The 27,927-nt window shown below is 35.3% G+C and overlaps 23 pseudogenes; all 23 read left to right on the forward strand.

Moving 5' to 3' along the window:
- The first annotated feature begins 484 nt into the window (after positions 1-484).
- Positions 485-605, forward strand: LOC145645914 (5S ribosomal RNA; annotated as a pseudogene).
- A 792-nt stretch (positions 606-1,397) lies between these two features.
- On the forward strand, positions 1,398-1,518 carry LOC145645098 (5S ribosomal RNA; annotated as a pseudogene).
- A 792-nt stretch (positions 1,519-2,310) lies between these two features.
- Positions 2,311-2,431, forward strand: LOC145646174 (5S ribosomal RNA; annotated as a pseudogene).
- A 1,928-nt stretch (positions 2,432-4,359) lies between these two features.
- Positions 4,360-4,480, forward strand: LOC145645892 (5S ribosomal RNA; annotated as a pseudogene).
- A 793-nt stretch (positions 4,481-5,273) lies between these two features.
- On the forward strand, positions 5,274-5,392 carry LOC145645419 (5S ribosomal RNA; annotated as a pseudogene).
- Positions 5,393-6,874: 1,482 nt separating this feature from the next.
- On the forward strand, positions 6,875-6,995 carry LOC145645099 (5S ribosomal RNA; annotated as a pseudogene).
- Positions 6,996-8,005: 1,010 nt separating this feature from the next.
- LOC145646175 (5S ribosomal RNA) lies at positions 8,006-8,126 on the forward strand (annotated as a pseudogene).
- Positions 8,127-8,696: 570 nt separating this feature from the next.
- LOC145645977 (5S ribosomal RNA) lies at positions 8,697-8,817 on the forward strand (annotated as a pseudogene).
- A 793-nt stretch (positions 8,818-9,610) lies between these two features.
- LOC145644804 (5S ribosomal RNA) lies at positions 9,611-9,731 on the forward strand (annotated as a pseudogene).
- A 1,707-nt stretch (positions 9,732-11,438) lies between these two features.
- On the forward strand, positions 11,439-11,559 carry LOC145644805 (5S ribosomal RNA; annotated as a pseudogene).
- A 793-nt stretch (positions 11,560-12,352) lies between these two features.
- LOC145645420 (5S ribosomal RNA) lies at positions 12,353-12,471 on the forward strand (annotated as a pseudogene).
- A 791-nt stretch (positions 12,472-13,262) lies between these two features.
- Positions 13,263-13,383, forward strand: LOC145646177 (5S ribosomal RNA; annotated as a pseudogene).
- A 792-nt stretch (positions 13,384-14,175) lies between these two features.
- Positions 14,176-14,296, forward strand: LOC145646178 (5S ribosomal RNA; annotated as a pseudogene).
- A 792-nt stretch (positions 14,297-15,088) lies between these two features.
- LOC145645100 (5S ribosomal RNA) lies at positions 15,089-15,209 on the forward strand (annotated as a pseudogene).
- A 793-nt stretch (positions 15,210-16,002) lies between these two features.
- Positions 16,003-16,121, forward strand: LOC145644365 (5S ribosomal RNA; annotated as a pseudogene).
- Positions 16,122-16,913: 792 nt separating this feature from the next.
- On the forward strand, positions 16,914-17,034 carry LOC145646213 (5S ribosomal RNA; annotated as a pseudogene).
- Positions 17,035-17,826: 792 nt separating this feature from the next.
- Positions 17,827-17,947, forward strand: LOC145645101 (5S ribosomal RNA; annotated as a pseudogene).
- Positions 17,948-20,566: 2,619 nt separating this feature from the next.
- Positions 20,567-20,685, forward strand: LOC145644837 (5S ribosomal RNA; annotated as a pseudogene).
- A 793-nt stretch (positions 20,686-21,478) lies between these two features.
- LOC145645370 (5S ribosomal RNA) lies at positions 21,479-21,597 on the forward strand (annotated as a pseudogene).
- Positions 21,598-23,082: 1,485 nt separating this feature from the next.
- Positions 23,083-23,201, forward strand: LOC145644838 (5S ribosomal RNA; annotated as a pseudogene).
- A 1,232-nt stretch (positions 23,202-24,433) lies between these two features.
- LOC145645915 (5S ribosomal RNA) lies at positions 24,434-24,554 on the forward strand (annotated as a pseudogene).
- A 793-nt stretch (positions 24,555-25,347) lies between these two features.
- LOC145645371 (5S ribosomal RNA) lies at positions 25,348-25,466 on the forward strand (annotated as a pseudogene).
- A 1,485-nt stretch (positions 25,467-26,951) lies between these two features.
- On the forward strand, positions 26,952-27,072 carry LOC145645830 (5S ribosomal RNA; annotated as a pseudogene).
- Positions 27,073-27,927: the final 855 nt, after the last annotated feature.

The raw sequence follows: 27,927 nt of genomic DNA on the forward strand, positions 1-27,927 counted from the left end.
CTGGGAATAGCAGATGCTGTAAGTTTTTCTTGCATCACTTTAATTTAATATGCAACTGACATGCTTGTAAGTGAAGTGTACAGATTAAATAGAAATCTATTAGTACCAGGGAATAACAGGTGCTGTAAGATTTTATTGCATCCCTTAAATTTATGTTCAAGCTATCAAGCTCAAATTTGAAGTGCAGTGAATAATTACATCAAACTATCTGTTAGCACCTGGGAATAGCAGATGCTGTAAGTTTTTATTGCATCACTTTAATTTACTCTCCAACTGACATGCTTGAATGTGAAGTGCAGTGATTAATAAAAAAACTGTCTGTTAGTGCCTCCGAATACCAGATGTTGTAAGCTTTTATTGCATCATTTTAATTTACTTTCAAGATAACATTGTAGAATGTCAAGTGCAGGGATTAATAAAAAAAATGTCAGATTGGTCTTTGATCATATTTTCTATGATTAGGCAATTTGAGTAAGGGTTTAAGGTTTACGGCCATACCAGCTTCAGCACGCCTCCAAACTCATCTGAACTTGGAAGCTAAGCAAGTTTGTGCCTGGATAGTACTGAGGTGGGACCCTACCTAGGAATACCATGTGCTGTAAGCTTTTCTTGCATCACTTTAATTTACTTTCAAGCTGACATGCTCAAATGTGAAGTGCAGTGATTAATAAAAAACCTATCTGTTAGCACCTGGGAATAGCAGATGCTGTAAGTTTTTTTTGCATCACTTTCATTTACTCTCCAACTCACATGCCTGAATGTGAAGTGCAGTGATTCATCAAAAAACTATCTTTTAGCATCTTGGACTACGAGCTGCTGTAAGCTTCTCCTGCATCAAATTAATTTACTTTCAAGATGACATGCTAGGATGTGAAGTGCAGTGATTAATTAAAAAAAACTATCTGTTAGCACCTGGGAATAGCAGATGCTGTAAGTTTTTCTTGCATCACTTTAATTTAATATGCAACTGACATGCTTGTAAGTGAAGTGTACAGATTAAATAGAAATCTATTAGTACCAGGGAATAGCAGGTGCTGTAAGATTTTATTGCATCCCTTAAATTTATGTTCAAGCTATCAAGCTCAAATTTGAAGTGCAGTGAATAATTAAATCAAACTATCTGTTAGCACCTGGGAATAGCAGATGCTGTAAGTTTTTATTGCATCACTTTAATTTACTCTCCAACTGACATGCTTGAATGTGAAGTGCAGTGATTAATAAAAAAACTGTCTGTTAGTGCCTCCGAATACCAGATGTTGTAAGCTTTTATTGCATCATTTTAATTTACTTTCAAGATAACATTCTAGAATGTCAAGTGCAGTGATTAATAAAAAAAAATGTCAGATTGGTCTTTGATCATATTTTCTATGATTAGGCAATTTGAGTAAGTGTTTAAGGTTTACAGCCATACCAGCTTCAGCATGCCTCCAATCTCATCTGAACTTGGAAGCTAAGGAAGTTTGTGCCTGGATAGTACTGAGGTGGGACCCTACCTAGGAATACCATGTGCTGTAAGCTTTTCTTGCATCACTTTAATTTACTTTCAAGCTGACATTCTCAAATGTGAAGTGCAGTGATTAATAAAAAAAACTATCTGTTAGCACCTGGGAATAGCAGGTGCTGTAAGTTTTTTTTGCATCACTTTCATTTACTCTCCAACTCACATGCCTGAATGTGAAGTGCAGTGATTCATCAAAAAACTATCTTTTAGCATCTTGGACTACGAGCTGCTGTAAGCTTCTCCTGCATCAAATTAATTTACTTTCAAGATGACATGCTAGGATGTGAAGTGCAGTGATTAATTAAAAAAACCTATCTGTTAGCACCTGGGAATAGCAGATGCTGTAAGTTTTTCTTGCATCACTTTAATTTAATATGCAACTGACATGCTTGTAAGTGAAGTGTACAGATTAAATAGAAATCTATTAGTACCAGGGAATAGCAGGTGCTGTAAGATTTTATTGCATCCCTTAAATTTATGTTCAAGCTATCAAGCTCAAATTTGAAGTGCAGTGAATAATTACATCAAACTATCTGTTAGCACCTGGGAATAGCAGATGCTGTAAGTTTTTATTGCATCACTTTAATTTACTCTCCAACTGACATGCTTGAATGTGAAGTGCAGTGATTAATAAAAAAACTGTCTGTTAGTGCCTCCCAATACCAGATGTTGTAAGCTTTTATTGCATCATTTAATTTGCTTTCAAGATAACATTCTAGAATGTCAAGTGCAGGGATTAATAAAAAAAAATGTCAGATTGGTCTTTGATCATATTTTCTATGATTAGGCAATTTGAGTAAGGGTTTAAGGTTTACGGCCATACCAGCTTCAGCACGCCTCCAAACTCATCTGAACTTGGAAGCTAAGCAAGTTTGTGCTTGGATAGTACTGATGTGGGACCCTACCTAGGAATACCATGTGCTGTAAGCTTTTCTTGCATCACTTTAATTTACTTTCAAGCTGACATGCTCAAATGTGAAGTGCAGTGATTAATAAAAAACCTATATGTTAGCACCTGGGAATAGCAGATGCTGTAAGTTTTTTTTGCATCACTTTCATTTACTCTCCAACTCACATGCCTGAATGTGAAGTGCAGTGATTCATCAAAAAACTATCTTTTAGCATCTTGGACTACGAGCTGCTGTAAGCTTCTCCTGCATCAAATTAATTTACTTTCAAGATGACATGCTAGGATGTGAAGTGCAGTGATTAATTAAAAAAAACTATCTGTTAGCACCTGGGAATAGCAGATGCTGTAAGTTTTTCTTGCATCACTTTCATTTACTCTCCAACTCACATGCCTGAATGTGAAGTGCAGTGATTCATCAAAAAACTATCTTTTAGCACCTTGGACTATGAGATGCTGTAAGCTTCTCTTGCATCACTTTAATTTACTTTCAAGATGACATGCTAGGATGTGAAGTGCAGTGATTAATTAAAAAAAACTATCTGTTAGCACCTGGGAATAGCAGATGCTGTAAGTTTTTCTTGCATCACTTTAATTTAATATGCAACTGACATGCTTGTAAGTGAAGTGTACAGACTAAATAGAAATCTATTAGTACCAGGGAATAGCAGGTGCTGTAAGATTTTATTGCATCCCTTAAATTTATGTTCAAGCTATCAAGCTCAAATTTGAAGTGCAGTGAATAATTAAATCAAACTATCTGTTAGCACCTGGGAATAGCAGATGCTGTAAGTTTTTATTGCATCACTTTAATTTACTCTCCAACTGACATGCTTGAATGTGAAGTGCAGTGATTAATAAAAAAACTGTCTGTTAGTGCCTCCGAATACCAGATGTTGTAAGCTTTTATTGCATCATTTTAATTTACTTTCAAGATAACATTCTAGAATGTCAAGTGCAGGGATTAATAAAAAAAAATGTCAGATTGGTATTTGATCATATTTTCTATGATTATGCAATTTGAGTAAGTGTTTAAGGTTTATGTCCATACCAGCTTCAGCACGCCTCCAATCTCATCTGAACTTGGAAGCTAAGCAAGTTTGTGCCTGGATAGTACTGAGGTGGGACCCTACCTAGGAATACCATGTGCTGTAAGCTTTTCTTGCATCACTTTAATTTACTTTCAAGCTGACATTCTCAAATGTGAAGTGCAGTGATTAATAAAAAAAACTATCTGTTAGCACCTGGGAATAGCAGGTGCTGTAAGTTTTTTTTGCATCACTTTCATTTACTCTCCAACTCACATGCCTGAATGTGAAGTGCAGTGATTCATCAAAAAACTATCTTTTAGCACCTTGGACTATGAGATGCTGTAAGCTTCTCTTGCATCACTTTAATTTACTTTCAAGATGACATGCTAGGATGTGAAGTGCAGTGATTAATTAAAAAAACCTATCTGTTAGCACCTGGGAATAGCAGATGCTGTAAGTTTTTCTTGCATCACTTTAATTTAATATGCAACTGACATGCTTGTAAGTGAAGTGTACAGATTAAATAGAAATCTATTAGTACCAGGGAATAGCAGGTGCTGTAAGATTTTATTGCATCCCTTAAATTTATGTTCAAGCTATCAAGCTCAAATTTGAAGTGCAGTGAATAATTAAATCAAACTATCTGTTAGCACCTGGGAATAGCAGATGCTGTAAGTTTTTATTGCATCACTTTAATTTACTCTCCAACTGACATGCTTGAATGTGAAGTGCAGTGATTAATAAAAAAACTGACTGTTAGTGCCTCCGAATACCAGATGTTGTAAGCTTTTATTGCATCATTTTAATTTACTTTCAAGATAACATTCTAGAATGTCAAGTGCAGGGATTAATAAAAAAAAATGTCACATTGGTCTTTGATCATATTTTCTATGATTAGGCAATTTGAGTAAGTGTTTAAGGTTTACAGCCATACCAGCTTCAGCACGCCTCCAATCTAATCTGAACTTGGAAGCTAAGGAAGTTTGTGCCTGGATAGTACTGAGGTGGGACCCTACCTAGGAATACCATGTGCTGTAAGCTTTTCTTGCATCACTTTAATTTACTTTCAAGCTGACATTCTCAAATGTGAAGTGCAGTGATTAATAAAAAAAACTATCTGTTAGCACCTGGGAATAGCAGGTGCTGTAAGTTTTTTTTGCATCACTTTCATTTACTCTCCAACTCACATGCCTGAATGTGAAGTGCAGTGATTCATCAAAAAACTATCTTTTAGCACCTTGGACTATGAGATGCTGTAAGCTTCTCTTGCATCACTTTAATTTACTTTCAAGATGACATGCTAGGATGTGAAGTGCAGTGATTAATTAAAAAAAACTATCTGTTAGCACCTGGGAATAGCAGATGCTGTAAGTTTTTCTTGCATCACTTTAATTTAATTTGCAACTGACATGCTTGTATGTGAAGTGTACAGATTAAATAGAAATATTTTAGTACCAGGGAATAGCAGGTCCTGTAAGATTTTATTGCATCCCTTAAATTTATGTTCAAGCTATCAAGCTCAAATTTGAAGTGCAGTGAATAATTAAATCAAACTATCTGTTAGCACCTGGGAATAGCAGATGCTGTAAGTATTTATTGCATCACTTTAATTTACTCTCCAACTAACATGCTTGAATGTGAAGTGCAGTGATTAATAAAAAAACTGTCTGTTAGTGCCTCCGAATACCAGATGTTGTAAGCTTTTATTGCATCATTTTAATTTACTTTCAAGACAACATTCTAGAATGTCAAGTGCAGGGATTAATAAAAAAAAATGTCAGATTGGTATTTGATCATATTTTCTATGATTAGGCAATTTGAGTAAGTGTTTAAGGTTTACGGCCATACCAGCTTCAGAACGTCCAATCTCATCTGAACTTGGAAGCTAAGCAAGTTGGTGCCTGAATAGTACTGAGGTGGGACCCTACCTAGGAATACCATGTGTTGTAAGCTTTTCTTGCATCACTTTAATTTACTTTCAAGCTGACATGCTCAAATGTGAAGTGCAGTGATTAATAAAAAACCTATCTGTTAGCACCTGGGAATAGCAGATGCTGTAAGTTTTTTTTGCATCACTTTCATTTACTCTCCAACTCACATGCCTGAATGTGAAGTGCAGTGATTCATCAAAAAACTATCTTTTAGCATCTTGGACTACGAGCTGCTGTAAGCTTCTCCTGCATCAAATTAATTTACTTTCAAGATGACATGCTAGGATGTGAAGTGCAGTGATTAATTAAAAAAACCTATCTGTTAGCACCTGGGAATAGCAGATGCTGTAAGTTTTTCTTGCATCACTTTAATTTAATATGCAACTGACATGCTTGTAAGTGAAGTGTACAGATTAAATAGAAATCTATTAGTACCAGGGAATAGCAGGTGCTTTAAGATTTTATTGCATCCCTTAAATTTATGTTCAATCTATCAATCTCAAATTTGAAGTGCAGTGAATAATTAAATCAAAATAACTGTTAGCACCTGGGAATAGCAGATGCTGTAAGTTTTTATTGCATCACTTTAATTTACTCTCCAACTGACATGCTTGAATGTGAAGTGCAGTGATTAATAAAAAAACTGTCTGTTAGTGCCTCCCAATACCAGATGTTGTAAGCTTTTATTGCATCATTTAATTTGCTTTCAAGATAACATTCTAGAATGTCAAGTGCAGGGATTAATAAAAAAAAATGTCAGATTGGTCTTTGATCATATTTTCTATGATTAGGCAATTTGAGTAAGGGTTTAAGGTTTACGGCCATACCAGCTTCAGCACGCCTCCAAACTCATCTGAACTTGGAAGCTAAGCAAGTTTGTGCTTGAATAGTACTGATGTGGGACCCTACCTAGGAATACCATGTGCTGTAAGCTTTTCTTGCATCACTTTAATTTACTTTCAAGCTGACATGCTCAAATGTGAAGTGCAGTGATTAATAAAAAACCTATATGTTAGCACCTGGGAATAGCAGATGCTGTAAGTTTTTCTTGCATCACTTTAATTTAATATGCAACTGACATGCTTGTAAGTGAAGTGTACAGATTAAATAGAAATCTATTAGTACCAGGGAATAGCAGGTGCTGTAAGATTTTATTGCATCCCTTAAATTTATGTTCAAGCTATCAAGCTCAAATTTGAAGTGCAGTGAATAATTAAATCAAACTATCTGTTAGCACCTGGGAATAGCAGATGCTGTAAGTTTTTATTGCATCACTTTAATTTACTCTCCAACTGACATGCTTGAATGTGAAGTGCTGTGATTAATAAAAAAACTGTCTGTTAGTGCCTCCGATTACCAGATGTTGTAAGCTTTTATTGCATCATTTTAATTTACTTTCAAGATAACATTCTAGAATGTCAAGTGCAGGGATTAATAAAAAAAAATGTCAGATTGGTCTTTGATCATATTTTCTATGATTAGGCAATTTGAGTAAGTATTTAAGGTTTACAGCCATACCAGCTTCAGCATGCCTCCAATCTCATCTGAACTTGGAAGCTAAGGAAGTTTGTGCCTGGATAGTACTGAGGTGGGACCCTACCTAGGAATACCATGTGCTGTAAGCTTTTCTTGCATCACTTTAATTTACTTTCAAGCTGACATTCTCAAATGTGAAGTGCAGTGATTAATAAAAAAAACTATCTGTTAGCACCTGGGAATAGCAGGTGCTGTAAGTTTTTTTTGCATCACTTTCATTTACTCTCCAACTCACATGCCTGAATGTGAAGTGCAGTGATTCATCAAAAAACTATCTTTTAGCACCTTGGACTATGAGATGCTGTAAGCTTCTCTTGCATCACTTTAATTTACTTTCAAGATGACATGCTAGGATGTGAAGTGCAGTGATTAATTAAAAAAAACTATCTGTTAGCACCTGGGAATAGCAGATGCTGTAAGTTTTTCTTGCATCACTTTAATTTAATATGCAACTGACATGCTTGTAAGTGAAGTGTACAGATTAAATAGAAATCTATTAGTACCAGGGAATAGCAGGTGCTGTAAGATTTTATTGCATCCCTTAAATTTATGTTCAAGCTATCAAGCTCAAATTTGAAGTGCAGTGAATAATTAAATCAAACTATCTGTTAGCACCTGGGAATAGCAGATGCTGTAAGTTTTTCTTGCATCACTTTAATTTAATATGCAACTGACATGCTTGTAAGTGAAGTGTACAGATTAAATAGAAATCTATTAGTACCAGGGAATAGCAGGTGCTTTAAGATTTTATTGCATCCCTTAAATTTATGTTCAATCTATCAATCTCAAATTTGAAGTGCAGTGAATAATTAAATCAAAATAACTGTTAGCACCTGGGAATAGCAGATGCTGTAAGTTTTTATTGCATCACTTTAATTTACTCTCCAACTGACATGCTTGAATGTGAAGTGCAGTGATTAATAAAAAAACTGTCTGTTAGTGCCTCCCAATACCAGATGTTGTAAGCTTTTATTGCATCATTTAATTTGCTTTCAAGATAACATTCTAGAATGTCAAGTGCAGGGATTAATAAAAAAAAATGTCAGATTGGTCTTTGATCATATTTTCTATGATTAGGCAATTTGAGTAAGGGTTTAAGGTTTACGGCCATACCAGCTTCAGCACGCCTCCAAACTCATCTGAACTTGGAAGCTAAGCAAGTTTGTGCTTGGATAGTACTGATGTGGGACCCTACCTAGGAATACCATGTGCTGTAAGCTTTTCTTGCATCACTTTAATTTACTTTCAAGCTGACATGCTCAAATGTGAAGTGCAGTGATTAATAAAAAACCTATATGTTAGCACCTGGGAATAGCAGATGCTGTAAGTTTTTCTTGCATCACTTTAATTTAATATGCAACTGACATGCTTGTAAGTGAAGTGTACAGATTAAATAGAAATCTATTAGTACCAGGGAATAGCAGGTGCTGTAAGATTTTATTGCATCCCTTAAATTTATGTTCAAGCTATCAAGCTCAAATTTGAAGTGCAGTGAATAATTAAATCAAACTATCTGTTAGCACCTGGGAATAGCAGATGCTGTAAGTTTTTATTGCATCACTTTAATTTACTCTCCAACTGACATGCTTGAATGTGAAGTGCTGTGATTAATAAAAAAACTGTCTGTTAGTGCCTCCGATTACCAGATGTTGTAAGCTTTTATTGCATCATTTTAATTTACTTTCAAGATAACATTCTAGAATGTCAAGTGCAGGGATTAATAAAAAAAAATGTCAGATTGGTCTTTGATCATATTTTCTATGATTAGGCAATTTGAGTAAGTATTTAAGGTTTACAGCCATACCAGCTTCAGCATGCCTCCAATCTCATCTGAACTTGGAAGCTAAGGAAGTTTGTTCCTGGATAGTACTGAGGTGGGACCCTACCTAGGAATACCATGTGCTGTAAGCTTTTCTTGCATCACTTTAATTTACTTTCAAGCTGACATTCTCAAATGTGAAGTGCAGTGATTAATAAAAAAAACTATCTGTTAGCACCTGGGAATAGCAGGTGCTGTAAGTTTTTTTTGCATCACTTTCATTTACTCTCCAACTCACATGCCTGAATGTGAAGTGCAGTGATTCATCAAAAAACTATCTTTTAGCACCTTGGACTATGAGATGCTGTAAGCTTCTCTTGCATCACTTTAATTTACTTTCAAGATGACATGCTAGGATGTGAAGTGCAGTGATTAATTAAAAAAAACTATCTGTTAGCACCTGGGAATAGCAGATGCTGTAAGTTTTTCTTGCATCACTTTAATTTAATATGCAACTGACATGCTTGTAAGTGAAGTGTACAGATTAAATAGAAATCTATTAGTACCAGGGAATAGCAGGTGCTGTAAGATTTTATTGCATCCCTTAAATTTATGTTCAAGCTATCAAGCTCAAATTTGAAGTGCAGTGAATAATTAAATCAAACTATCTGTTAGCACCTGGGAATAGCAGATGCTGTAAGTTTTTATTGCATCACTTTAATTTACTCTCCAACTGACATGCTTGAATGTGAAGTGCAGTGATTAATAAAAAAACTGTCTGTTAGTGCCTCCGAATACCAGATGTTGTAAGCTTTTATTGCATCATTTTAATTTACTTTCAAGATAACATTCTAGAATGTCAAGTGCAGGGATTAATAAAAAAAAATGTCAGATTGGTCTTTGATCATATTTTCTATGATTAGGCAATTTGAGTAAGTGTTTAAGGTTTACAGCCATACCAGCTTCAGCACGCCTCCAATCTCATCTGAACTTGGAAGCTAAGGAAGTTTGTGCCTGGATAGTACTGAGGTGGGACCCTACCTAGGAATACCATGTGCTGTAAGCTTTTCTTGCATCACTTTAATTTACTTTCAAGCTGACATTCTCAAATGTGAAGTGCAGTGATTAATAAAAAAAACTATCTGTTAGCACCTGGGAATAGCAGGTGCTGTAAGTTTTTTTTGCATCACTTTCATTTACTCTCCAACTCACATGCCTGAATGTGAAGTGCAGTGATTCATCAAAAAACTATCTTTTAGCACCTTGGACTATGAGATGCTGTAAGCTTCTCTTGCATCACTTTAATTTACTTTCAAGATGACATGCTAGGATGTGAAGTGCAGTGATTAATTAAAAAAAACTATCTGTTAGCACCTGGGAATAGCAGATGCTGTAAGTTTTTCTTGCATCACTTTAATTTAATATGCTACTGACATGCTTGTAAGTGAAGTGTACAGATTAAATAGAAATCTATTAGTACCAGGGAATAGCAGGTGCTGTAAGATTTTATTGCATCCCTTAAATTTATGTTCAAGCTATCAAGCTCAAATTTGAAGTGCAGTGAATAATTAAATCAAACTATCTGTTAGCACCTGGGAATAGCAGATGCTGTAAGTTTTTATTGCATCACTTTAATTTACTCTCCAACTGACATGCTTGAATGTGAAGTGCAGTGATTAATAAAAAAACTGTCTGTTAGTGCCTCCGAATACCAGATGTTGTAAGCTTTTATTGCATCATTTTAATTTACTTTCAAGATAACATTCTAGAATGTCAAGTGCAGGGATTAATAAAAAAAAATGTCAGATTGGTCTTTGATCATATTTTCTATGATTAGGCAATTTGAGTAAGTGTTTAAGGTTTACGGCCATACCAGCTTCAGCACGCCTCCAATCTCATCTGAACTTCGAAGCTAAGCAAGTTTGTGCCTGGATAGTACTGAGGTGGGACCCTACCTAGGAATACCATGTGCTGTGAGCTTTTCTTGCATCACTTTAATTTACTTTCAAGCTGACATTCTCAAATGTGAAGTGCAGTGATTAATAAAAAAACCTATCTGTTAGCACCTGGGAATAGCAGATGCTGTAAGTTTTTTTTGCATCACTTTCATTTACTCTCCAACTCACATGCCTGAATGTGAAGTGCAGTGATTCATCAAAAAACTATCTTTTAGCACCTTGGACTACGAGCTGCTGTAAGCTTCTCCTGCATCACATTAATTTACTTTCAAGATGACATGCTAGGATGTGAAGTGCAGTGATTAATTAAAAAAACCTATCTGTTAGCACCTGGGAATAGCAGATGCTGTAAGTTTTTCTTGCATCACTTTAATTTAATATGCAACTGACATGCTTGTAAGTGAAGTGTACAGATTAAATAGAAATCTATTAGTACCAGGGAATAGCAGGTGCTGTAAGATTTTATTGCATCCCTTAAATTTATGTTCAAGCTATCAAGCTCAAATTTGAAGTGCAGTGAATAATTAAATCAAACTATCTGTTAGCACCTGGGAATAGCAGATGCTGTAAGTTTTTATTGCATCACTTTAATTTACTCTCCAACTGACATGCTTGAATGTGAAGTGCAGTGATTAATAAAAAAACTGTCTGTTAGTGCCTCCGAATACCAGATGTTGTAAGCTTTTATTGCATCATTTTAATTTACTTTCAAGATAACATTCTAGAATGTCAAGTGCAGGGATTAATAAAAAAAAATGTCAGATTGGTCTTTGATCATATTTTCTATGATTAGGCAATTTGAGTAAGTGTTTAAGGTTTACAGCCATACCAGCTTCAGCACGCCTCCAATCTCATCTGAACTTGGAAGCTAAGGAAGTTTGTGCCTGGATAGTACTGAGGTGGGACCCTACCTAGGAATACCATGTGCTGTAAGCTTTTCTTGCATCACTTTAATTTACTTTCAAGCTGACATTCTCAAATGTGAAGTGCAGTGATTAATAAAAAAAACTATCTGTTAGCACCTGGGAATAGCAGGTGCTGTAAGTTTTTTTTGCATCACTTTCATTTACTCTTCAACTCACATGCCTGAATGTGAAGTGCAGTGATTCATCAAAAAACTATCTTTTAGCACCTTGGACTATGAGATGCTGTAAGCTTCTCTTGCATCACTTTAATTTACTTTCAAGATGACATGCTAGGATGTGAAGTGCAGTGATTAATTAAAAAAAACTATCTGTTAGCACCTGGGAATAGCAGATGCTGTAAGTTTTTCTTGCATCACTTTAATTTAATTTGCAACTGACATGCTTGTATGTGAAGTGTACAGATTAAATAGAAATATTTTAGTACCAGGGAATAGCAGGTCCTGTAAGATTTTATTGCATCCCTTAAATTTATGTTCAAGCTATCAAGCTCAAATTTGAAGTGCAGTGAATAATTAAATCAAACTATCTGTTAGCACCTGGGAATAGCAGATGCTGTAAGTATTTATTGCATCACTTTAATTTACTCTCCAACTAACATGCTTGAATGTGAAGTGCAGTGATTAATAAAAAAACTGTCTGTTAGTGCCTCCGAATACCAGATGTTGTAAGCTTTTATTGCATCATTTTAATTTACTTTCAAGACAACATTCTAGAATGTCAAGTGCAGGGATTAATAAAAAAAAATGTCAGATTGGTATTTGATCATATTTTCTATGATTAGGCAATTTGAGTAAGTGTTTAAAGTTTACGGCCATACCAGCTTCAGAACGTCCAATCTCATCTGAACTTGGAAGCTAAGCAAGTTGGTGCCTGAATAGTACTGAGGTGGGACCCTACCTAGGAATACCATGTGTTGTAAGCTTTTCTTGCATCACTTTAATTTACTTTCAAGCTGACATGCTCAAATGTGAAGTGCAGTGATTAATAAAAAACCTATCTGTTAGCACCTGGGAATAGCAGATGCTGTAAGTTTTTTTTGCATCACTTTCATTTACTCTCCAACTCACATGCCTGAATGTGAAGTGCAGTGATTCATCAAAAAACTATCTTTTAGCATCTTGGACTACGAGCTGCTGTAAGCTTCTCCTGCATCAAATTAATTTACTTTCAAGATGACATGCTAGGATGTGAAGTGCAGTGATTAATTAAAAAAACCTATCTGTTAGCACCTGGGAATAGCAGATGCTGTAAGTTTTTCTTGCATCACTTTAATTTAATATGCAACTGACATGCTTGTAAGTGAAGTGTACAGATTAAATAGAAATCTATTAGTACCAGGGAATAGCAGGTGCTTTAAGATTTTATTGCATCCCTTAAATTTATGTTCAATCTATCAATCTCAAATTTGAAGTGCAGTGAATAATTAAATCAAAATAACTGTTAGCACCTGGGAATAGCAGATGCTGTAAGTTTTTATTGCATCACTTTAATTTACTCTCCAACTGACATGCTTGAATGTGAAGTGCAGTGATTAATAAAAAAACTGTCTGTTAGTGCCTCCCAATACCAGATGTTGTAAGCTTTTATTGCATCATTTAATTTGCTTTCAAGATAACATTCTAGAATGTCAAGTGCAGGGATTAATAAAAAAAAATGTCAGATTGGTCTTTGATCATATTTTCTATGATTAGGCAATTTGAGTAAGGGTTTAAGGTTTACGGCCATACCAGCTTCAGCACGCCTCCAAACTCATCTGAACTTGGAAGCTAAGCAAGTTTGTGCTTGGATAGTACTGATGTGGGACCCTACCTAGGAATACCATGTGCTGTAAGCTTTTCTTGCATCACTTTAATTTACTTTCAAGCTGACATGCTCAAATGTGAAGTGCAGTGATTAATAAAAAACCTATATGTTAGCACCTGGGAATAGCAGATGCTGTAAGTTTTTTTTGCATCACTTTCATTTACTCTCCAACTCACATGCCTGAATGTGAAGTGCAGTGATTCATCAAAAAACTATCTTTTAGCATCTTGGACTACGAGCTGCTGTAAGCTTCTCCTGCATCAAATTAATTTACTTTCAAGATGACATGCTAGGATGTGAAGTGCAGTGATTAATTAAAAAAAACTATCTGTTAGCACCTGGGAATAGCAGATGCTGTAAGTTTTTCTTGCATCACTTTAATTTAATATGCAACTGACATGCTTGTAAGTGAAGTGTACAGATTAAATAGAAATCTATTAGTACCAGGGAATAGCAGGTGCTGTAAGATTTTATTGCATCCCTTAAATTTATGTTCAAGCTATCAAGCTCAAATTTGAAGTGCAGTGAATAATTAAATCAAACTATCTGTTAGCACCTGGGAATAGCAGATGCTGTAAGTTTTTATTGCATCACTTTAATTTACTCTCCAACTGACATGCTTGAATGTGAAGTGCAGTGATTAATAAAAAAACTGTCTGTTAGTGCCTCCGAATACCAGATGTTGTAAGCTTTTATTGCATCATTTTAATTTACTTTCAAGATAACATTCTAGAATGTCAAGTGCAGGGATTAATAAAAAAAAATGTCAGATTGGTCTTTGATCATATTTTCTATGATTAGGCAATTTGAGTAAGGGTTTAAGGTTTACGGCCATACCAGCTTCAGCACGCCTCCAAACTCATCTGAACTTGGAAGCTAAGCAAGTTTGTGCTTGGATAGTACTGATGTGGGACCCTACCTAGGAATACCATGTGCTGTAAGCTTTTCTGGCATCACTTTAATTTACTTTCAAGCTGACATGCTCAAATGTGAAGTGCAGTGATTAATAAAAAAACTATATGTTAGCACCTGGGAATAGCAGATGCTGTAAGTTTTTTTTGCATCACTTTCATTTACTCTCCAACTCACATGCCTGAATGTGAAGTGCAGTGATTCATCAAAAAACTATCTTTTAGCATCTTGGACTACGAGCTGCTGTAAGCTTCTCCTGCATCAAATTAATTTACTTTCAAGATGACATGCTAGGATGTGAAGTGCAGTGATTAATTAAAAAAAACTATCTGTTAGCACCTGGGAATAGCAGATGCTGTAAGTTTTTCTTGCATCACTTTAATTTAATATGCAACTGACATGCTTGTAAGTGAAGTGTACAGATTAAATAGAAATCTATTAGTACCAGGGAATAGCAGGTGCTGTAAGATTTTATTGCATCCCTTAAATTTATGTTCAAGCTATCAAGCTCAAATTTGAAGTGCAGTGAATAATTAAATCAAACTATCTGTTAGCACCTGGGAATAGCAGATGCTGTAAGTTTTTATTGCATCACTTTAATTTACTCTCCAACTGACATGCTTGAATGTGAAGTGCAGTGATTAATAAAAAAACTGTCTGTTAGTGCCTCCGAATACCAGATGTTGTAAGCTTTTATTGCATCATTTTAATTTACTTTCAAGATAACATTCTAGAATGTCAAGTGCAGGGATTAATAAAAAAAAATGTCAGATTGGTCTTTGATCATATTTTCTATGATTAGGCAATTTGAGTAAGTATTTAAGGTTTACAGCCATACCAGCTTCAGCATGCCTCCAATCTCATCTGAACTTGGAAGCTAAGGAAGTTTGTGCCTGGATAGTACTGAGGTGGGACCCTACCTAGGAATACCATGTGCTGTAAGCTTTTCTTGCATCACTTTAATTTACTTTCAAGCTGACATTCTCAAATGTGAAGTGCAGTGATTAATAAAAAAAACTATCTGTTAGCACCTGGGAATAGCAGATGCTGTAAGTTTTTTTTGCATCACTTTCATTTACTCTCCAACTCACATGCCTGAATGTGAAGTGCAGTGATTCATCAAAAAACTATCTTTAAGCACCTTGGACTACGAGCTGTTGAAAGCTTCTCCTGCATCACATTAATTTACTTTCAAGATGACATGCTAGGATGTGAAGTGCAGTGATTAATTAAAAAAAACTATCTGTTAGCACCTGGGAATAGCAGATGCTGTAAGTTTTTCTTGCATCACTTTAATTTAATATGCAACTGACATGCTTGTAAGTGAAGTGTACAGATTAAATAGAAATCTATTAGTACCAGGGAATAGCAGGTGCTGTAAGATTTTATTGCATCCCTTAAATTTATGTTCAAGTTATCAAGCTCAAATTTGAAGTGCAGTGAATAATTAAATCAAACTATCTGTTAGCACCTGGGAATAGCAGATGCTGTAAGTTTTTATTGCATCACTTTAATTTACTCTCCAACTGACATGCTTGAATGTGAAGTGCAGTGATTAATAAAAAAACTGTCTGTTAGTGCCTCCGAATACCAGATGTTGTAAGCTTTTATTGCATCATTTTAATTTACTTTCAAGATAACATTCTAGAATGTCAAGTGCAGGGATTAATAAAAAAAAATGTCAGATTGGTCTTTGATCATATTTTCTATGATTAGGCAATTTGAGTAAGTGTTTAAGGTTTACGGCCATACCAGCTTCAGAACGTCCAATCTCATCTGAACTTGGAAGCTAAGCAAGTTTGTGCCTGATTAGTACTGAGGTGGGACCCTACCTAGGAATACCATGTGCTGTAAGCTTTTCTTGCATCACTTTAATTTACTTTCAAGCTGACATTCTCAAATGTGAAGTGCAGTGATTAATAAAAAAAACTATCTGTTAGCACCTGGGAATAGCAGGTGCTGTAAGTTTTTTTTGCATCACTTTCATTTACTCTCCAACTCACATGCCTGAATGTGAAGTGCAGTGATTCATCAAAAAACTATCTTTTAGCACCTTGGACTATGAGATGCTGTAAGCTTCTCTTGCATCACTTTAATTTACTTTCAAGATGACATGCTAGGATGTGAAGTGCAGTGATTAATTAAAAAAAACTATCTGTTAGCACCTGGGAATAGCAGATGCTGTAAGTTTTTCTTGCATCACTTTAATTTAATATGCAACTGACATGCTTGTAAGTGAAGTGTACAGATTAAATAGAAATCTATTAGTACCAGGGAATAGCAGGTGCTGTAAGATTTTATTGCATCCCTTAAATTTATGTTCAAGCTATCAAGCTCAAATTTGAAGTGCAGTGAATAATTAAATCAAACTATCTGTTAGCACCTGGGAATAGCAGATGCTGTAAGTTTTTATTGCATCACTTTAATTTACTCTCCAACTGACATGCTTGAATGTGAAGTGCAGTGATTAATAAAAAAACTGTCTGTTAGTGCCTCCGAATACCAGATGTTGTAAGCTTTTATTGCATCATTTTAATTTACTTTCAAGATAACATTCTAGAATGTCAAGTGCAGGGATTAATAAAAAAAATGTCAGATTGGTCTTTGATCATATTTTCTATGATTAGGCAATTTGAGTAAGTGTTTAAGGTTTACGGCCATACCAGCTTCAGCACGCCTCCAATCTCATCTGAACTTCGAAGCTAAGCAAGTTTGTGCCTGGATAGTACTGAGGTGGGACCCTACCTAGGAATACCATGTGCTGTAAGCTTTTCTTGCATCACTTTAATTTACTTTCAAGCTGACATGCTCAAATGTGAAGTGCAGTGATTAATAAAAAACCTATATGTTAGCACCTGGGAATAGCAGATGCTGTAAGTTTTTTTTGCATCACTTTCATTTACTCTCCAACTCACATGCCTGAATGTGAAGTGCAGTGATTCATCAAAAAACTATCTTTTAGCATCTTGGACTACGAGCTGCTGTAAGCTTCTCCTGCATCAAATTAATTTACTTTCAAGATGACATGCTAGGATGTGAAGTGCAGTGATTAATTAAAAAAAACTATCTGTTAGCACCTGGGAATAGCAGATGCTGTAAGTTTTTCTTGCATCACTTTAATTTAATATGCAACTGACATGCTTGTAAGTGAAGTGTACAGATTAAATAGAAATCTATTAGTACCAGGGAATAGCAGGTGCTGTAAGATTTTATTGCATCCCTTAAATTTATGTTCAAGCTATCAAGCTCAAATTTGAAGTGCAGTGAATAATTAAATCAAACTATCTGTTAGCACCTGGGAATAGCAGATGCTGTAAGTTTTTATTGCATCACTTTAATTTACTCTCCAACTGACATGCTTGAATGTGAAGTGCAGTGATTAATAAAAAAACTGTCTGTTAGTGCCTCCGAATACCAGATGTTGTAAGCTTTTATTGCATCATTTTAATTTACTTTCAAGATAACATTCTAGAATGTCAAGTGCAGGGATTAATAAAAAAAAATGTCAGATTGGTCTTTGATCATATTTTCTATGATTAGGCAATTTGAGTAAGTATTTAAGGTTTACAGCCATACCAGCTTCAGCATGCCTCCAATCTCATCTGAACTTGGAAGCTAAGGAAGTTTGTGCCTGGATAGTACTGAGGTGGGACCCTACCTAGGAATACCATGTGCTGTAAGCTTTTCTTGCATCACTTTAATTTACTTTCAAGCTGACATTCTCAAATGTGAAGTGCAGTGATTAATAAAAAAAACTATCTGTTAGCACCTGGGAATAGCAGGTGCTGTAAGTTTTTTTTGCATCACTTTCATTTACTCTCCAACTCACATGCCTGAATGTGAAGTGCAGTGATTCATCAAAAAACTATCTTTTAGCACCTTGGACTATGAGATGCTGTAAGCTTCTCTTGCATCACTTTAATTTACTTTCAAGATGACATGCTAGGATGTGAAGTGCAGTGATTAATTAAAAAAAACTATCTGTTAGCACCTGGGAATAGCAGATGCTGTAAGTTTTTCTTGCATCACTTTAATTTAATATGCAACTGACATGCTTGTAAGTGAAGTGTACAGATTAAATAGAAATCTATTAGTACCAGGGAATAGCAGGTGCTGTAAGATTTTATTGCATCCCTTAAATTTATGTTCAAGCTATCAAGCTCAAATTTGAAGTGCAGTGAATAATTAAATCAAACTATCTGTTAGCACCTGGGAATAGCAGATGCTGTAAGTTTTTATTGCATCACTTTAATTTACTCTCCAACTGACATGCTTGAATGTGAAGTGCAGTGATTAATAAAAAAACTGTCTGTTAGTGCCTCCGAATACCAGATGTTGTAAGCTTTTATTGCATCATTTTAATTTACTTTCAAGATAACATTCTAGAATGTCAAGTGCAGGGATTAATAAAAAAAATGTCAGATTGGTCTTTGATCATATTTTCTATGATTAGGCAATTTGAGTAAGTGTTTAAGGTTTACGGCCATACCAGCTTCAGCACGCCTCCAATCTCATCTGAACTTCGAAGCTAAGCAAGTTTGTGCCTGGATAGTACTGAGGTGGGACCCTACCTAGGAATACCATGTGCTGTGAGCTTTTCTTGCATCACTTTAATTTACTTTCAAGCTGACATTCTCAAATGTGAAGTGCAGTGATTAATAAAAAAACCTATCTGTTAGCACCTGGGAATAGCAGATGCTGTAAGTTTTTTTTGCATCACTTTCATTTACTCTCCAACTCACATGCCTGAATGTGAAGTGCAGTGATTCATCAAAAAACTATCTTTAAGCACCTTGGACTACGAGCTGTTGAAAGCTTCTCCTGCATCACATTAATTTACTTTCAAGATGACATGCTAGGATGTGAAGTGCAGTGATTAATTAAAAAAAACTATCTGTTAGCACCTGGGAATAGCAGATGCTGTAAGTTTTTCTTGCATCACTTTAATTTAATATGCAACTGACATGCTTGTAAGTGAAGTGTACAGATTAAATAGAAATCTATTAGTACCAGGGAATAGCAGGTGCTGTAAGATTTTATTGCATCCCTTAAATTTATGTTCAAGTTATCAAGCTCAAATTTGAAGTGCAGTGAATAATTAAATCAAACTATCTGTTAGCACCTGGGAATAGCAGATGCTGTAAGTTTTTATTGCATCACTTTAATTTACTCTCCAACTGACATGCTTGAATGTGAAGTGCAGTGATTAATAAAAAAACTGTCTGTTAGTGCCTCCGAATACCAGATGTTGTAAGCTTTTATTGCATCATTTTAATTTACTTTCAAGATAACATTCTAGAATGTCAAGTGCAGGGATTAATAAAAAAAATGTCAGATTGGTCTTTGATCATATTTTCTATGATTAGGCAATTTGAGTAAGTGTTTAAGGTTTACGGCCATACCAGCTTCAGCACGCCTCCAATCTCATCTGAACTTCGAAGCTAAGCAAGTTTGTGCCTGGATAGTACTGAGGTGGGACCCTACCTAGGAATACCATGTGCTGTGAGCTTTTCTTGCATCACTTTAATTTACTTTCAAGCTGACATTCTCAAATGTGAAGTGCAGTGATTAATAAAAAAACCTATCTGTTAGCACCTGGGAATAGCAGATGCTGTAAGTTTTTTTTGCATCACTTTCATTTACTCTCCAAATCACATGCCTGAATGTGAAGTGCAGTGATTCATCAAAAAACTATCTTTTAGCACCTTGGACTACGAGCTGTTGAAAGCTTCTCCTGCATCACATTAATTTACTTTCAAGATGACATGCTAGGATGTGAAGTGCAGTGATTAATTAAAAAAAACTATCTGTTAGCACCTGGGAATAGCAGATGCTGTAAGTTTTTCTTGCATCACTTTAATTTAATATGCAACTGACATGCTTGTAATTGAAGTGTACAGATTAAATAGAAATCTATTAGTACCAGGGAATAGCAGGTGCTGTAAGATTTTATTGCATCCCTTAAATTTATGTTCAAGCTATCAAGCTCAAATTTGAAGTGCAGTGAATAATTAAATCAAACTATCTGTTAGCACCTGGGAATAGCAGATGCTGTAAGTTTTTATTGCATCACTTTAATTTACTCTCCAACTGACATGCTTGAATGTGAAGTGCAGTGATTAATAAAAAAACTGTCTGTTAGTGCCTCCGAATACCAGATGTTGTAAGCTTTTATTGCATCATTTTAATTTACTTTCAAGATAACATTCTAGAATGTCAAGTGCAGGGATTAATAAAAAAAAATGTCAGATTGGTCTTTGATCATATTTTCTATGATTAGGCAATTTGAGTAAGTGTTTAAGGTTTACGGCCATACCAGCTTCAGAACGTCCAATCTCATCTGAACTTGGAAGCTAAGCAAGTTTGTGCCTGATTAGTACTGAGGTGGGACCCTACCTAGGAATACCATGTGCTGTGAGCTTTTCTTGCATCACTTTAATTTACTTTCAAGCTGACATTCTCAAATGTGAAGTGCAGTGATTAATAAAAAAACCTATCTGTTAGCACCTGGGAATAGCAGATGCTGTAAGTTTTTTTTGCATCACTTTCATTTACTCTCCAACTCACATGCCTGAATGTGAAGTGCAGTGATTCATCAAAAAACTATCTTTTAGCACCTTCGACTATGAGATGCTGTAAGCTTCTCTTGCATCACTTTAATTTACTTTCAAGATGACATGCTAGGATGTGAAGTGCAGTGATTAATTAATAAAACCTATCTGTTAGCACCTGGGAATAGCAGATGCTGTAAGTTTTTCTTGCATCACTTTAATTTAATTTGCAACTGACATGCTTGTATGTGAAGTGTACAGATTAAATAGAAATATTTTAGTACCAGGGAATAGCAGGTCCTGTAAGATTTTATTGCATCCCTTAAATTTATGTTCAAGCTATCAAGCTCAAATTTGAAGTGCAGTGAATAATTAAATCAAACTATCTGTTAGCACCTGGGAATAGCAGATGCTGTAAGTATTTATTGCATCACTTTAATTTACTCTCCAACTAACATGCTTGAATGTGAAGTGCAGTGATTAATAAAAAAACTGTCTGTTAGTGCCTCCGAATACCAGATGTTGTAAGCTTTTATTGCATCATTTTAATTTACTTTCAAGACAACATTCTAGAATGTCAAGTGCAGGGATTAATAAAAAAAAATGTCAGATTGGTATTTGATCATATTTTCTATGATTAGGCAATTTGAGTAAGTGTTTAAGGTTTATGGCCATACCAGCTTCAGAACGTCCAATCTCATCTGAACTTGGAAGCTAAGCAAGTTTGTGCCTGAATAGTACTGAGGTGGGACCCTACCTAGGAATACCATGTGTTGTAAGCTTTTCTTGCATCACTTTAATTTACTTTCAAGCTGACATGCTCAAATGTGAAGTGCAGTGATTAATTAAAAAAACCTATCTGTTAGCACCTGGGAATAGCAGATGCTGTAAGTTTTTCTTGCATCACTTTAATTTAATATGCAACTGACATGCTTGTAAGTAAAGTGTACAGATTAAATAGAAATCTATTAGTACCAGGGAATAGCAGGTGCTGTAAGATTTTATTGCATCCCTTAAATTTATGTTCAAGCTATCAAGCTCAAATTTGAAGTGCAGTGAATAATTACATCAAACTATCTGTTAGCACCTGGGAATAGCAGATGCTGTAAGTTTTTATTGCATCACTTTAATTTACTCTCCAACTGACATGCTTGAATGTGAAGTGCAGTGATTAATAAAAAAACTGTCTGTTAGTGCCTCCGAATACCAGATGTTGTAAGCTTTTATTGCATCATTTTAATTTACTTTCAAGATAACATTCTAGAATGTCAAGTGCAGGGATTAATAAAAAAAATGTCAGATTGGTCTTTGATCATATTTTCTATGATTAGGCAATTTGAGTAAGGGTTTAAGGTTTACGGCCATACCAGCTTCAGCACGCCTCCAAACTCATCTGAACTTGGAAGCTAAGTAAGTTTGTGCCTGAATAGTACTGAGGTGGGACCCTACCTAGGAATACCATGTGCTGTGAGCTTTTCTTGCATCACTTTAATTTACTTTCAAGCTGACATTCTCAAATGTGAAGTGCAGTGATTAATAAAAAAACCTATCTGTTAGCACCTGGGAATAGCAGATGCTGTAAGTTTTTTTTGCATCACTTTCATTTACTCTCCAACTCACATGCCTGAATGTGAAGTGCAGTGATTCATCAAAAAACTATCTTTTAGCACCTTGGACTATGAGATGCTGTAAGCTTCTCTTGCATCACTTTAATTTACTTTCAAGATGACATGCTAGGATGTGAAGTGCAGTGATTAATTAATAAAACCTATCTGTTAGCACCTGGGAATAGCAGATGCTGTAAGTTTTTCTTGCATCACTTTAATTTAATATGCAACTGACATGCTTGTAAGTGAAGTGTACAGATTAAATAGAAATCTATTAGTACCAGGGAATAGCAGGTGCTGTAAGATTTTATTGCATCCCTTAAATTTATGTTCAAGTTATCAAGCTCAAATTTGAAGTGCAGTGAATAATTAAATCAAACTATCTGTTAGCACCTGGGAATAGCAGATGCTGTAAGTTTTTATTGCATCACTTTAATTTACTCTCCAACTGACATGCTTGAATGTGAAGTGCAGTGATTAATAAAAAAACTGTCTGTTAGTGCCTCCGAATACCAGATGTTGTAAGCTTTTATTGCATCATTTTAATTTACTTTCAAGATAACATTCTAGAATGTCAAGTGCAGGGATTAATAAAAAAAAATGTCAGATTGGTCTTTGATCATATTTTCTATGATTAGGCAATTTGAGTAAGTGTTTAAGGTTTACGGCCATACCAGCTTCAGAACGTCCAATCTCATCTGAACTTGGAAGCTAAGCAAGTTTGTGCCTGATTAGTACTGAGGTGGGACCCTACCTAGGAATACCATGTGCTGTGAGCTTTTCTTGCATCACTTTAATTTACTTTCAAGCTGACATTCTCAAATGTGAAGTGCAGTGATTAATAAAAAAACCTATCTGTTAGCACCTGGGAATAGCAGATGCTGTAAGTTTTTTTTGCATCACTTTCATTTACTCTCCAACTCACATGCCTGAATGTGAAGTGCAGTGATTCATCAAAAAACTATCTTTTAGCACCTTGGACTATGAGATGCTGTAAGCTTCTCTTGCATCACTTTAATTTACTTTCAAGATGACATGCTAGGATGTGAAGTGCAGTGATTAATTAATAAAACCTATCTGTTAGCACCTGGGAATAGCAGATGCTGTAAGTTTTTCTTGCATCACTTTAATTTAATTTGCAACTGACATGCTTGTATGTGAAGTGTACAGATTAAATAGAAATATTTTAGTACCAGGGAATAGCAGGTCCTGTAAGATTTTATTGCATCCCTTAAATTTATGTTCAAGCTATCAAGCTCAAATTTGAAGTGCAGTGAATAATTAAATCAAACTATCTGTTAGCACCTGGGAATAGCAGATGCTGTAAGTTTTTTTTGCATCACTTTCATTTACTCTCCAACTCACATGCCTGAATGTGAAGTGCAGTGATTCATCAAAAAACTATCTTTTAGCACCTTGGACTACGAGCTGTTGAAAGCTTCTCCTGCATCACATTAATTTACTTTCAAGATGACATGCTAGGATGTGAAGTGCAGTGATTAATTAAAAAAAACTATCTGTTAGCACCTGGGAATAGCAGATGCTGTAAGTTTTTCTTGCATCACTTTAATTTAATATGCAACTGACATGCTTGTAAGTGAAGTGTACAGATTAAATAGAAATCTATTAGTACCAGGGAATAGCAGGTGCTGTAAGATTTTATTGCATCCCTTAAATTTATGTTCAAGCTATCAAGCTCAAATTTGAAGTGCAGTGAATAATTAAATCAAACTATCTGTTAGCACCTGGGAATAGCAGATGCTGTAAGTTTTTATTGCATCACTTTAATTTACTCTCCAACTGACATGCTTGAATGTGAAGTGCAGTGATTAATAAAAAAACTGTCTGTTAGTGCCTCCGAATACCAGATGTTGTAAGCTTTTATTGCATCATTTTAATTTACTTTCAAGATAACATTCTAGAATGTCAAGTGCAGGGATTAATAAAAAAAATGTCAGATTGGTCTTTGATCATATTTTCTATGATTAGGCAATTTGAGTAAGGGTTTAAGGTTTACGGCCATACCAGCTTCAGCACGCCTCCAAACTCATCTGAACTTGGAAGCTAAGCAAGTTTGTGCCTGGATAGTACTGAGGTGGGACCCTACCTAGGAATACCATGTGCTGTAAGCTTTTCTTGCATCACTTTAATTTACTTTCAAGCTGACATGCTCAAATGTGAAGTGCAGTGATTAATAAAAAACCTATCTGTTAGCACCTGGGAATAGCAGATGCTGTAAGTTTTTTTTTGCATCACTTTCATTTACTCTCCAACTCACATGCCTGAATGTGAAGTGCAGTGATTCATCAAAAAACTATCTTTTAGCACCTTGGACTACGAGCTGCTGTAAGCTTCTCCTGCATCAAATTAATTTACTTTCAAGATGACATGCTAGGATGTGAAGTGCAGTGATTAATTAAAAAAAACTATCTGTTAGCACCTGGGAATAGCAGATGCTGTAAGTTTTTCTTGCATCACTTTAATTTAATTTGCAACTGACATGCTTGTATGTGAAGTGTACAGATTAAATAGAAATATTTTAGTACCAGGGAATAGCAGGTCCTGTAAGATTTTATTGCATCCCTTAAATTTATGTTCAAGCTATCAAGCTCAAATTTGAAGTGCAGTGAATAATTAAATCAAACTATCTGTTAGCACCTGGGAATAGCAGATGCTGTAAGTATTTATTGCATCACTTTAATTTACTCTCCAACTAACATGCTTGAATGTGAAGTGCAGTGATTAATAAAAAAACTGTCTGTTAGTGCCTCCGAATACCAGATGTTGTAAGCTTTTATTGCATCATTTTAATTTACTTTCAAGACAACATTCTAGAATGTCAAGTGCAGGGATTAATAAAAAAAAATGTCAGATTGGTATTTGATCATATTTTCTATGATTAGGCAATTTGAGTAAGTGTTTAAGGTTTATGGCCATACCAGCTTCAGAACGTCCAATCTCATCTGAACTTGGAAGCTAAGCAAGTTTGTGCCTGAATAGTACTGAGGTGGGACCCTACCTAGGAATACCATGTGTTGTAAGCTTTTCTTGCATCACTTTAATTTACTTTCAAGCTGACATGCTCAAATGTGAAGTGCAGTGATTAATTAAAAAAACCTATCTGTTAGCACCTGGGAATAGCAGATGCTGTAAGTTTTTCTTGCATCACTTTAATTTAATATGCAACTGACATGCTTGTAAGTAAAGTGTACAGATTAAATAGAAATCTATTAGTACAAGGGAATAGCAGGTGCTGTAAGATTTTATTGCATCCCTTAAATTTATGTTCAAGCTATCAAGCTCAAATTTGAAGTGCAGTGAATAATTACATCAAACTATCTGTTAGCACCTGGGAATAGCAGATGCTGTAAGTTTTTATTGCATCACTTTAATTTACTCTCCAACTGACATGCTTGAATGTGAAGTGCAGTGATTAATAAAAAAACTGTCTGTTAGTGCCTCCGAATACCAGATGTTGTAAGCTTTTATTGCATCATTTTAATTTACTTTCAAGATAACATTCTAGAATGTCAAGTGCAGGGATTAATAAAAAAAATGTCAGATTGGTCTTTGACCATATTTTCTATGATTAGGCAATTTGAGTAAGTGTTTAAGGTTTACGGCCATACCAGCTTCAGCACGCCTCCAATCTCATCTGAACTTCGAAGCTAAGCAAGTTTGTGCCTGGATAGTACTGAGGTGGGACCCTACCTAGGAATACCATGTGCTGTGAGCTTTTCTTGCATCACTTTAATTTACTTTCAAGCTGACATTCTCAAATGTGAAGTGCAGTGATTAATAAAAAAACCTATCTGTTAGCACCTGGGAATAGCAGATGCTGTAAGTTTTTTTTGCATCACTTTCATTTACTCTCCAACTCACATGCCTGAATGTGAAGTGCAGTGATTCATCAAAAAACTATCTTTTAGCACCTTGGACTACGAGCTGTTGAAAGCTTCTCCTGCATCACATTAATTTACTTTCAAGATGACATGCTAGGATGTGAAGTGCAGTGATTAATTAAAAAAAACTATCTGTTAGCACCTGGGAATAGCAGATGCTGTAAGTTTTTCTTGCATCACTTTAATTTAATATGCAACTGACATGCTTGTAAGTGAAGTGTACAGATTAAATAGAAATCTATTAGTACCAGGGAATAGCAGGTGCTGTAAGATTTTATTGCATCCCTTAAATTTATGTTCAAGCTATCAAGCTCAAATTTGAAGTGCAGTGAATAATTAAATCAAACTATCTGTTAGCACCTGGGAATAGCAGATGCTGTAAGTTTTTATTGCATCACTTTAATTTACTCTCCAACTGACATGCTTGAATGTGAAGTGCAGTGATTAATAAAAAAACTGTCTGTTAGTGCCTCCGAATACCAGATGTTGTAAGCTTTTATTGCATCATTTTAATTTACTTTCAAGATAACATTCTAGAATGTCAAGTGCAGGGATTAATAAAAAAAAATGTCAGATTGGTCTTTGATCATATTTTCTATGATTAGGCAATTTGAGTAAGTGTTTAAGGTTTACGGCCATACCAGCTTCAGCACGCCTCCAATCTCATCTGAACTTGGAAGCTAAGCAAGTTTGTGACTGGATAGTACTGAGGTGGGACCCTACCTAGGAATACCATTTGCTGTAAGCTTTTCTTGCATCACTTTAATTTACTTTCAAGCTGACATGCTCAAATGTGAAGTGCAGTGATTAATAAAAAACCTATCTGTTAGCACCTGGGAATAGCAGATGCTGTAAGTTTTTTTTGCATCACTTTCATTTACTCTCCAACTCACATGCCTGAATGTGAAGTGCAGTGATTCATCAAAAAACTATCTTTTAGCACCTTGGACTACGAGCTGTTGTAAGCTTCTCCTGCATCACATTAATTTACTTTCAAGATGACATGCTAGGATGTGAAGTGCAGTGATTAATTAAAAAAAACTATCTGTTAGCACCTGGGAATAGCAGATGCTGTAAGTTTTTCTTGCATCACTTTAATTTAATATGCAACTGACATGCTTGTAAGTGAAGTGTACAGATTAAATAGAAATCTATTAGTACCAGGGAATAGCAGGTGCTGTAAGATTTTATTGCATCCCTTAAATTTATGTTCAAGCTATCAAGCTCAAATTTGAAGTGCAGTGAATAATTAAATCAAACTATCTGTTAGCACCTGGGAATAGCAGATGCTGTAAGTTTTTATTGCATCACTTTAATTTACTCTCCAACTGACATGCTTGAATGTGAAGTGCAGTGATTAATAAAAAAACTGTCTGTTAGTGCCTCCGAATACCAGATGTTGTAAGCTTTTATTGCATCATTTTAATTTACTTTCAAGATAACATTCTAGAATGTCAAGTGCAGGGATTAATAAAAAAAATGTCAGATTGGTCTTTGATCATATTTTCTATGATTAGGCAATTTGAGTAAGTGTTTAAGGTTTATGGCCATACCAGCTTCAGCACGCCTCCAATCTCATCTGAACTTCGAAGCTAAGCAAGTT

Source organism: Electrophorus electricus, chromosome 13 (assembly GCF_041902795.1).
Source record: "Electrophorus electricus isolate QZ-2024a chromosome 13, ASM4190279v1, whole genome shotgun sequence".
NCBI lineage: Eukaryota > Metazoa > Chordata > Actinopteri > Gymnotiformes > Gymnotidae > Electrophorus > Electrophorus electricus.